The sequence below is a fragment of the Gracilinanus agilis genome, chromosome 3, assembly GCF_016433145.1.
Source record: "Gracilinanus agilis isolate LMUSP501 chromosome 3, AgileGrace, whole genome shotgun sequence".
Classification (NCBI taxonomy): domain Eukaryota; kingdom Metazoa; phylum Chordata; class Mammalia; order Didelphimorphia; family Didelphidae; genus Gracilinanus; species Gracilinanus agilis.
This window is the reverse complement of record NC_058132.1, coordinates 374,883,628-374,894,068: the sequence shown is the minus strand read 5'-3', so window position 1 is coordinate 374,894,068 and position 10,441 is coordinate 374,883,628.

Sequence of the window (10,441 nt, the reverse complement as noted above, 5' to 3'; positions counted from 1 at the left end):
TATATATATATATATATATATATATATATATATATATACATATGTATATATATATATATATACACACACACACATATGCCTTTACTCTAGTTTTTAAAGTTCCAATATTTTTCTCACAAGCTACTTCCTATCCAACAAATGTTCCAGACCTTTACTCAAAGCTCCTCTCCCATAAACACCCTCAAGTCTTGAAGATGAATATTTGCTATGAGCATAAAGTTTTGAAGATCAATCTTTTCTTGTCTTCAGTCAACTATCTCTGCAGCCCAGAAGTCTGGTTTGCTGCTCTCAAATGCTATAATGAAAATTTATCCATTATGAGTATGAAGCTGCCTGATGAGCCCAGATCCCAACACATCATTCCTCTACTCAGTAAACTCCTATGACTTCTTGTTGCCTCTATGATCAAATATAAGCTCTTCTGTTTAGTTTTTAGAACCCTTCACAAGCTAGTCCTAAACTTATTATATGTTTCTATGATTCTCTTTGCTCTGTATCCTAGATGAATTAATCTTTTTGCTCATGCGCAGTACACCATCTTTCATCCTCCTGCTAGGAATGCCCTCACAACTCACCTTGCTTTCTTAGGATCACTTTTTTATTTCAAAACTCTGCTCAAATATGACCTTCATTAAACGTTTCCTGAGACAAAGCTTCCCCCAGCTGCTGACATTGCTTCCCTTAGTCCTCCATTTGCCTTACATTTGTTTTGTGAATATTTTAAATATAGGGTATATGGAGTCTGCAGGAAAGAATAGCATCTCTGGGGTGGGGCTAAATCTTTTCAGGGTTGCTTATCTACTTTTGGTGTCTACCTGTCACCCAGCTCTCACCTATGAATCTAAGAAGCTATAGCATATGCAGAGGCCACATGCTGGTAAAACCATCTTTCAGATGAGCTAAACTAGGTTGAGGCTAACCAACAAGCCTCCAATCCATTGGTGAGTAAGGGAGTATCTACCCTAGGCTTATGAAGATTTCCCTGGCAGAATGGGCAGATAAGAACAATTTATTCCAATGGCCACAAAAGCAACTGAAGTAGTCATTGTGGAGTGCTTAGAGAAGTGATGGGCAACCTTTTGAGCTTGGTGTGTCAAAATTCACCAAAAAACCAAGCATAACTCCAGTGGTGTGTCACTTCAGAAAAAAACAAACAAACCATAATTTTGCGATATTTATAGTTTAAATAATAAAAATGTATAATTGCATTATATAACTGTATTTAATAAACCAAAACAGGTAAATTGATATAGGTAGAATTGTTGTCTATAGTGCACAGAGAGTCTACACTACACTACAGCAAATGTTCATCCTTGGCATGCGGCCCCGTGTCATTGAAAATGGCTACGTGTGTCAGTGGTTTGCCATCACCAGCTTAGAGGTTGGTCAAACTTCAAAGCTGACAAGGTCAATCCACTGCAGCTTGGACCATCATCAGTCATGTTGACTCTTGTCTTGCCACTGGACTTGGATGACTGGAAGAGAGAATGAGGCTGATGACTTTGTGCAACTCTGACTCGCTTAAATCTCATTCACTAGCAAGTCAAGTCATCACCCTGTCCTCTTCAATAATGAAGGACAAACAAAATTTTAAATATAATTATGTACATGTGGTCTGATATGATTTAAGTTCTTTGAGATCAGAGACTATTGAATTTCTATCTTTATATGTCCTGCACTTAACTGCTTAATAAAACATTATTGATTAAATGCTTGATGATTGATAAGAATTCCATCGATTAGGCTGGGCCAGCCCTGCCCTGCCCTGATGTGAGAGAACACGGGAACTTTTCTGAGAGCTGTGTTATATAGCATCTTTAACTTCAGGGTTAAGATTCCTGCTTAAAATCTACGTTCAAAAGAAAGAAAGTTCCTTTCAGCTCAATACTAATGCCAATTTTTTTTCCCCTCCAATTGGTCTTCCATCATTAACTGAAAGCCCCAAGCTAAGCTTTTCCCCTCTCTCCAGTGAGTCAAGCCTTTAGAGCTGCCTCCTGCCATTAATCGAAGACTCCAGCAGCCCAAATACGCTTTTAAAAAGCAACAGTCTCCTCTCACTAATCCTCAGGAGGATTTTCCCATTCTTGCCTGTCCCTGTTATGTGAGGTTACTGATGTTCTAGAAAGCACAAATAACATACTCATTATTTTGAGGAGGAATCAGTTGTGTTACAGGGTTATGTGGGACTGAGGCTACTTTTCTCATCAGTGGGTATGACCTCTATTGGAGCTCAGTGTGACTTTAGGTTGTGAATTTCATTAAGACATAAAATTTTCACTTGTCTGTCTTAAATTAGTGGTGTGAGACCAGCAATCTCAGAGAAGACTTGAATTTAACTCTTTCCTCTGATATTAGCTATGTGATGCTGGCCAAATTGCTTAACCTTTCTGTTTCTCCAGTTTTTTTTAAACCTTTACCTTTATTCTAAATAATGGTATCAAGGAAGAAGAGTGATAAGGGTTAGGCAATTGAAGTTAAGTGATTTGTCCAGGATTACACAGCTAGGAAGTGTCCAAAGCCATATTTGAACTCAGGACCTCCCACCTCTAGGTTATCTATTCATGGAGCCACCTATCTGCCCCTCCTCTATTCCTTTACTTATAATATAGGGATAATAATAGCACTTACCTCACAGGATTATTGTGAGGTTAAAATGAGATCTCATGTACAGTGCTTTGCAAACCTTAAAGTGCTATATAAATGTTATTGCTATTATTACTTTTATTACGGTTACTCTTCATTTAGCATGGAGAAGCCCAGAGATATGTCTCCCTTAGGTTCACATGCCCTCTCTACATGCCTAATAGCATCCACTATTAGTACCCAGAACACAGTCCAAAATTAAGTATAAGTGTATTTTGGAAAGTCCAATTTTTTCTTTCATAAAAAACTTGGGTTCTGGTATGAGTTATTGGCTCTGTGAATTCAGAGTTAATGAAGTGCCATTAGTAATGATCCCCTGACTTATCTTTCTAATTCAAAAGAGTATGAACAGAAAATGTGACTTGTCAGCTGGTTGACTTTCATCAATTGTGTTTAAAGAATAAAGAGAGAAAGGAAAGGTTTATCTGCTTAGGCTTTCTTTCTGATGAAGGCATTCTGTAAATTGGTCCCATCAGATAAAAATAGCCAACTGTCTCCTCTACAAATGTGTTGACGGTGAGGTCTGTCTTTTGAGCAGATGCTTTCTGTTTCATGTCATATGTCCTATTCTTGGTCCAGTGCTTACATACTATTTATCAGTCCACTTCAATATTTGTTTGCAAGTTGAAGAATCAGTCACTTTGGGAGGTGGGGGAGATAAGTCAGTGTTTAGGTCCTTTGGGCACTAGAGGATGAGTTTTGTTGCTGACATCCAACCTTGCCAGATGTCATCTTTTTTGCTCATCATTCCTTCCTTTTAGTTTAATAAAATATGCTAATATGAATTCTAGTAATTTTGGAAAAGTTGGAGATGTAGCCAAATGGTGGATTAAATAGTTGAACGGCTAGACACAGAGTAATCTCTAAACATAATGTCTGGTAGAGTATCCCAAGGATCTGAGTTTGGCCCTGTGCTATTTAACTCTTGTATCCATGATTTAGGCAAAGACTTGGTTGGTATGCTCATTCAATTTGCACATGATGTGAAGTTGAATGATAGCTAGGATCCAGAAAAATCTTGACAAGCTAGTACTAGAGCATTAGATAGAAATTCACTAGGGATAAATACAAAGTCCTTATATTTTGATTTTTTAAATCATTTCCAGTTTTCTGAAGGGGACATGGAAGCAAACCACATTTTTTGGGTAATTATGGTATTCAAATAAATATATGGAGAGCTATATAGATATATACAGAGATAGCAAGATGTAGATGTAGATAGATAGATAGATAGATAGATAGAGATATGATATCTGGTTTTCTGTATAATTTTTGTTGTGAATATTTTTGTTAATATTACTAAGCATATGTATACAAATATTCTATTTATCCCTCCCCCTCAAGCAATGGCTTTCAGCATGCCTCTTCATTCTGCTCATTCCTATGGCTCCATTTAGTACCTTTCCTTCTAAAAATTGGAGCTCTTCAAAACATTCTCTACTTATCAGAATCCTTGCCACTGTTTTTTGTAGTCAGACTACAAAAGACTATAGCCTTCTGAGAAATGTAATTCAGGAAATTTCTCCCAATCAGTGATATTCTCTTATCCCTAAACATCTTGGGAAATGAAGTTCTAGGGACTTTTTCCCTCTGTCATCATGCCCATTATGCTATTTGGGGATAAATTTCCTATATCCAACAGGTTAATTTTTTTTATAACCCTTACCTTCCATCTTGGAGTCAATACTGTGTATTGGCTCCAAGGCAGAAGAGTGGTAAGGGTAGGCAATGGGGGTTAAGTGACTTGCCCAGAGTCACACGGCTGGGAAGTGTCTGAGGACAGATTTGAACCTAGGACCTCCCGTCTCTAGGCCTGGCTTTCAATCCACTGAGCTACCCAGTTGCCCCCTAGGTTAATTTTTTTAAACCAAATCCTATTGCTTTTTTATCCTCTGAAGTGTGAGAGTCATCCTTGAAATAATGAATAATGAAATAATCCAGGATTTTGTCACTTCAAAATTAGAATGCCGCATCAGCCATTTGTCTGGTTTTCCTACTACTCTGATTATGAGACAGATGCATAACAAAATGGTAGATGGACATTTCTTTTAAGAACATTTTTGAAAAACTATAAAAGGAAAATCAGGACTTGAGTATTCCAAGCCTAAGTAAATAAGGGGATGAAGATGGAACAAATGAGAGAACAGAATGAAAACTACCATGGAATTACCAATCGAGTAGTTCCCAAGAGTCCAACATGGAATCATCATAATTCAAAATGAAGTTAGCCAATACCTAAGTGGTAAATAAATGTTCAAAGAATCAACCAGAACATCCAGCAGACATCAGGAAATAGGTATGTGGGCTACTTGTTTATGAAGTGAATAGACTTGGTTTTCAGGAACCAGTTAGTCCTACTCTCTTAGATACAGGATTGTTAGGTCAACTATATACATTTTTGCACCTGCTGCCGGTTTCTTTCTCCTGGAAAGCCACCCTGTATAACTGCCAAACTAATTTCTCTTCAGCCCCTCCCTATATTATATAGAGCCAATTTGCTAGCTAGACAGAATTCTGCCAGCTGGTGACACTACAAGCCCTCTGAACAACTGACAGGTAGAAGGGAGCCTGTGGAGTGGAATGAGGAGATGAGCCGGGCAGATGAAAGATTCTGTGTCTGGAGTTTCTAATGAGAGTTTGAACCAAGGCAGGGTTGAAGCCAAGGGAGGCCAATCAAGGAGCAAATAGACCTTTATTGGCTAACTGAGGTTGGCAGCAGAAGTTCTGAGACTAATTGGTATTAGAAGTTGTAGTTGTGGCATGACCTTGGTTCAACAGACTGGTCTACTGGAGATCTGGGGGTTGGGGGAAAGGGAATCTGTGAATTTTACTTCTTGGGTGAGGCTCATACCTTAGCAAGACAAGTATTACTAATAAATATTTGCTATGCTGAATAGCATCCACCTATTCCACAGAACAGGCAGAAGTTGACTTCACAATAGCTATTAATGTCTGCAAGTAAAGTAGTTCTGTAATGCCAACTACACTAACCCAAAGATAGACAACTGTGGATCCTGGAATGACTCAAGAAAGTGACTTAGGAAAGGAGCTAGGGCTGAGAGTTCAGAGAATTCAAAGATACTAGTAGATTAATCTTGCAGATTAATAGGGCAAGCTTGTTTAAGATTTATTGAGCCCTTTCTGTGGCTCGTTCATAAAGGATGTCTTACTCTATATGTATATATTGGACATACAGCTAGAATAAGGCAAGGTGGTTCAGTTTGGGTCCATAGCCCCATCCAAACCTCCACATCTATTATTTAATAGTCTTCTTCCACTGAATGTCCACAAAGGTCTCAGAACTTTAAAATAAAAATAAAATCTTCCAGAATAGATGGAATGATATGACTGGCTAGTTTTCAGACTGATCAGGAAGTCTACTGTCAAATTCAAAAGGCCTTGGAAGGACAATATGGTATGCTGGAGAGAGCACACAGAATTTGGAATCAAAGGATCCATCCAGATTTCAATCCTGGCCCTGATACTAAAGTGACCTCAGACAAGTCACTTTACCATTTTAGTTCTGAGTTTCCTCTTCTGGAAAATGAGGAAGTATTATGACCCTGGACAAAAAACCTCCTGGAGAAAAGAGTTCAAGAGTAAAGCCCCTCAGAAAGAAGAGCAACTACATAGCTACAGCAGGTGGACCACCAATAAATAGAGCCACAAGGTGAAAGAGTATAACTTTCATTCCATTTATGTTGTTGTTGAGTCGTTTCAGTCTTGCCTGCTGATTAACAATAAGGAGGCCAGGACCAATGACTCTGGGAGTAGAAGCCACCCCTATTGCCATTTGGAGAAGATAATCTACTCAACATTAGAGGGAGCCCTGAAGAAGTGCTAACTTGGATGGTGATCGGAGGGTGAGTACCACAAATATGGGAATCAAAGTGGGGCAGTAGATAGAGCATTGGGCCTAGAGTCAGGAAGACTCATCTTTCTGAGTTCAAATCCAGTCCCAAACAGTTATATGTCCTTAGGCAAGTCATTTTAACCCTATTTGCCTTGGTTTCCTCATCTATAAAATGAACTGGAGAAGGACATGGCAAACCATTCTAGTATCTTTGCCAAGAAAACCCCAAATGGGGTTGGAAAGAATCAGACATGACTGAAAACAAAAAAAGCAATAACTCAACCTCAAATGTTTTTCTTCCCCATCAATAAACCTCTATTAAGTATCTGCTTTGTGCCAGGCTCCATGCTAAGCGCTGGGGATAAAATTAATAAAAATAAAGACAGTCGCTCCCTACCTCAAGGAGCTTACAATCTAATGGAGGGAGACACACAAAAGGAGGCAGAAAGGAAGGTTCTGGCTGGGAGCATCTTCTGGGGAACTGAAATCAGGCAGAGCAACAGATACAGAGTGGGATGAGTCTAAAACTCCTTTCTGAACTCTATAAAGCAAAGAACTAGGAGGAGTTTGGTACTCTACCCTCCAGACCTTCATTCAGAGGGGGTGAGGAGGCCAGGACAGGTGATGTCAGTCAAGGCTTGAGTAATGCTTCACTTCTCTATAATAAGCCAGGCCCCGGGACTCGAACCCCTTCCCCCTTGACCATCTAATAGGTTCAAAGACTTATCATCTGCCCTTCTACTGTGTACATACTACTCCCCAGCCCCATTTTCCTGCTCAATAATTCTTAATCAAAGCAACATTACTATTGCATCTCTGACAGTCCAATCCAATTAATATTTAATAAGTAATTACTAAGTGCCAGGCACTGTGCTGTAAGAGGGGAAACTAGATATTTAAGGTATGATCTCCAGGAATTGGATTAGCTTGATTCCAAATTAAAATAGACCTAAGTCACGATGACTTTTATGGAAGTTTATTTACAATTAGGAAGGTTGAAAGTAGGGAAATTTAGAGAGAGAAACTCTGGCCTGGATCAGAGGTCTAGACCAGGTAAGAATTTAGAGGCCCCAGCAGAGGAGCACAGAGGTTAATTAAACAAGGCTTCTAGCCACAAGGCCCTTTATAATTAGAGAGGCCTCCTTGAGGCTAGAGCCTCCAGAAACACCAAAGGAAGAGAGAGTCAGCCTAACTTACCCACGTGACAATTCAAAGGGAAGCAGTCTGAGGTCTCACCAGAGATCCTTCTACACCAAGTTCAAAGCACCAACTCCCTCCACAGGAAGTTACCATCATATTTAAAAGACAGCATCTTTCGTCACTTCCTGCATCCACCTTCAATTTCAAGTGGACAAATGGCAGCCTCGATACTGTTTTGGACTGCCCAAAGGTCAATCCCTTGTTCTTGATTTGTTACTTATTGTCACATGTGGGTAACTAATCTCCTCCCCACTAAGTTGGGCGGGGTGACATTATTTCTGATGGCCAGAGTCTAACAATGAATGAGGATGAACTAATTCCATTTACACAATCCCCCCTGATGATCCTTGGGTGCCTAGTCACTCCAAGTGATCATTTTACATAATCATCTTATACCCACAAAGGTCTTCTAACTACAATAGTTAGAGATAACAGGGGAATGGAAGAGAGAGAACGGAAAGCTAATGTTTTGCTAGGCGCATTGACAAGAAACCAATTGGGGGCAGTCCCCTATTGGCATAAAATGTTCATTCAAAGTAACTGTTCAAACCCCATCAGTTCAATCAATTGTACCCCAAAGTTCATTCTGGATCTCTTGATGCAATGTAGATTCTTCAGGCATCTTTCTGCAAACAGTTCATTCTCTGGATTAAGGAGTCAGCAAGCTTCTTTCCCTGAGAATTTTTTTTTCTCGAACAAAAAATTAAATCTTGGATTTTACAAAAATACAATCCCCCCTGAAGAGGGTATTTAAAAAAGAAATACCCAGATCAGCTCAGGATACATGGTTGAATTATGGGGAGTTGAATGAGTTTAATGCATTTGTTTTTGAATGTACACTCTTATGCCAATAGGGGACCTCCCCAAATTGGCTTTTTGTCAATGTGGCTAGTTTTTATCCTCTTTCTTTTATACCCAAATTCCTGTAATTTAGAAGTTGACTATGTTTATAAGATCCACCAAAAAAGACCAGTCTTTTTCTCCGGATCTCAGGGCGGGAATGTGTTATTTGGAATTTTGGGGGTTCCATTGAGAGGTATTTGGGGCTCATTTGAGCCTTTAAATATTTAGATATATGACAAACTTCCTGTGGACATTTAGGGGGCTTGGAAACTACATTTCCCATGATTCAACGGGTTTCTGGTTTGATGTGATGACATGAGCCAATGTAAGCGTGGCTTAAATAGGAAGGACTTGTTTGGGTCTTTCTCTTTTGTACATAGGAGAGGTGAGAGAAGGTAATGGTGGGCAATTTGAATTAGATTTTAGCAGGCGTGTGGTCATTCTTTATTTTACCAACATGGCCTTAATTAAAATATTATTTCTTCTTTTAATATCCATCTATGTTTATTATAATTACAACAGTGCCAAGCCCTGGGGATACACACCCCATTTTCTAAATATTATTCCCAGAATAAGAAAATCCATTCCTGTCAGGATTAGATGATGGACAGGACCTAAAGTTTTTGGTTTTTTTTTTTTTTACTGTTATTTTCTATCTTAGAGTCAGAAGAGCAGTAAGGGGTAGGCAATAGGGGCTAAGTGAGTTGCCCAGGGTCAGATCTAGGAAGTGTCTGAAGCTAGATTTGAATCCAGAACTTCCATCTCTAGGCCTGGCTCTCAATTCACTCTGCCACTTAGCTATCCCCTGTTATGCTGACTAAACCCAACTGAGTGTAAATAATAACCTTCTTTATTAGTACCCCTTTTTATTTTTGTAACTCTATCATTAATCCCTTTCTCTGCCCCAAACCCCTCTCCCTAAATCTAAAGAAAGGAAAACAAAACTCTTGTTTGTATCAAGTAAGCATAGTCAAGCAAACCAAATATCCATATTAGCTATGTCCAAAGACTTAGTCTCTTTCTGTACCTTGTGTATCTATCAAAAAGTCAAACACTATTCTAGAATCATAGGTGGTCATTTCATTAATCAGAGTTCTTAATCATTTCTTGGTTGTTTTTCTTTATAGTGTTGTGGTTAGGGTATCAGTTGTCCCTTGGTTCTGTTCACTTTACTATATTATTAATAATTTGGAACATTTTTTCTTATATCTGTTGATGGTTATGCATCTACTTGAAGACTTCTTCCTTGGCTCCCTCAGTGTATTTACTATATGACTACTAAAAATTCCTCCCTAAGGTCTCTAAACTATCCTGATTTAATGTTGCAATCACTTTCTTCCTTCTTACTGAGCCAATGTTCTTTTTCCTCTAACAATCTTTACTTGATAATAAAAGGGAATGTTAGAGTAGGGATCATCAGAATTTTGGTCCCAGAGTGATAGGCTACTTTAGGGTCAGTTCTAAACATCTGAGTCAACTTTAGCAACCAAACCAGCCCCCCATTTTTTCTATATCTGGTATAAACAGGTACAGACTACCAGCCACCAGCCTCAGAGGTGATAATTTATCAAGTTCTTTAGGTCTAGAACATAATCCAGAGATAAAGTAAAGAAGTTTTCAGAACTTCACAAGGTAAAAGCCACATCTGTCATGAAATCAGTGACTAGTAGTTATCTAGCCCAAAGAATGAGAAGCCATAAATACAGAGGAGGACTAAGTGGAATGATTTAGGAAAAGCAGCTGGGCTCTTTTTTTTCACCAGTCATTACTTCTGATGAAGTAATGAACAATTAGCATATTAAAACCAGTGTCAGAGATACCTCTACTACTGTTATTTGACAATCTAATCTGGCCATCTGCCTTGATATTTTTAGGTGGTTATCACTTTATAATAACATTTCA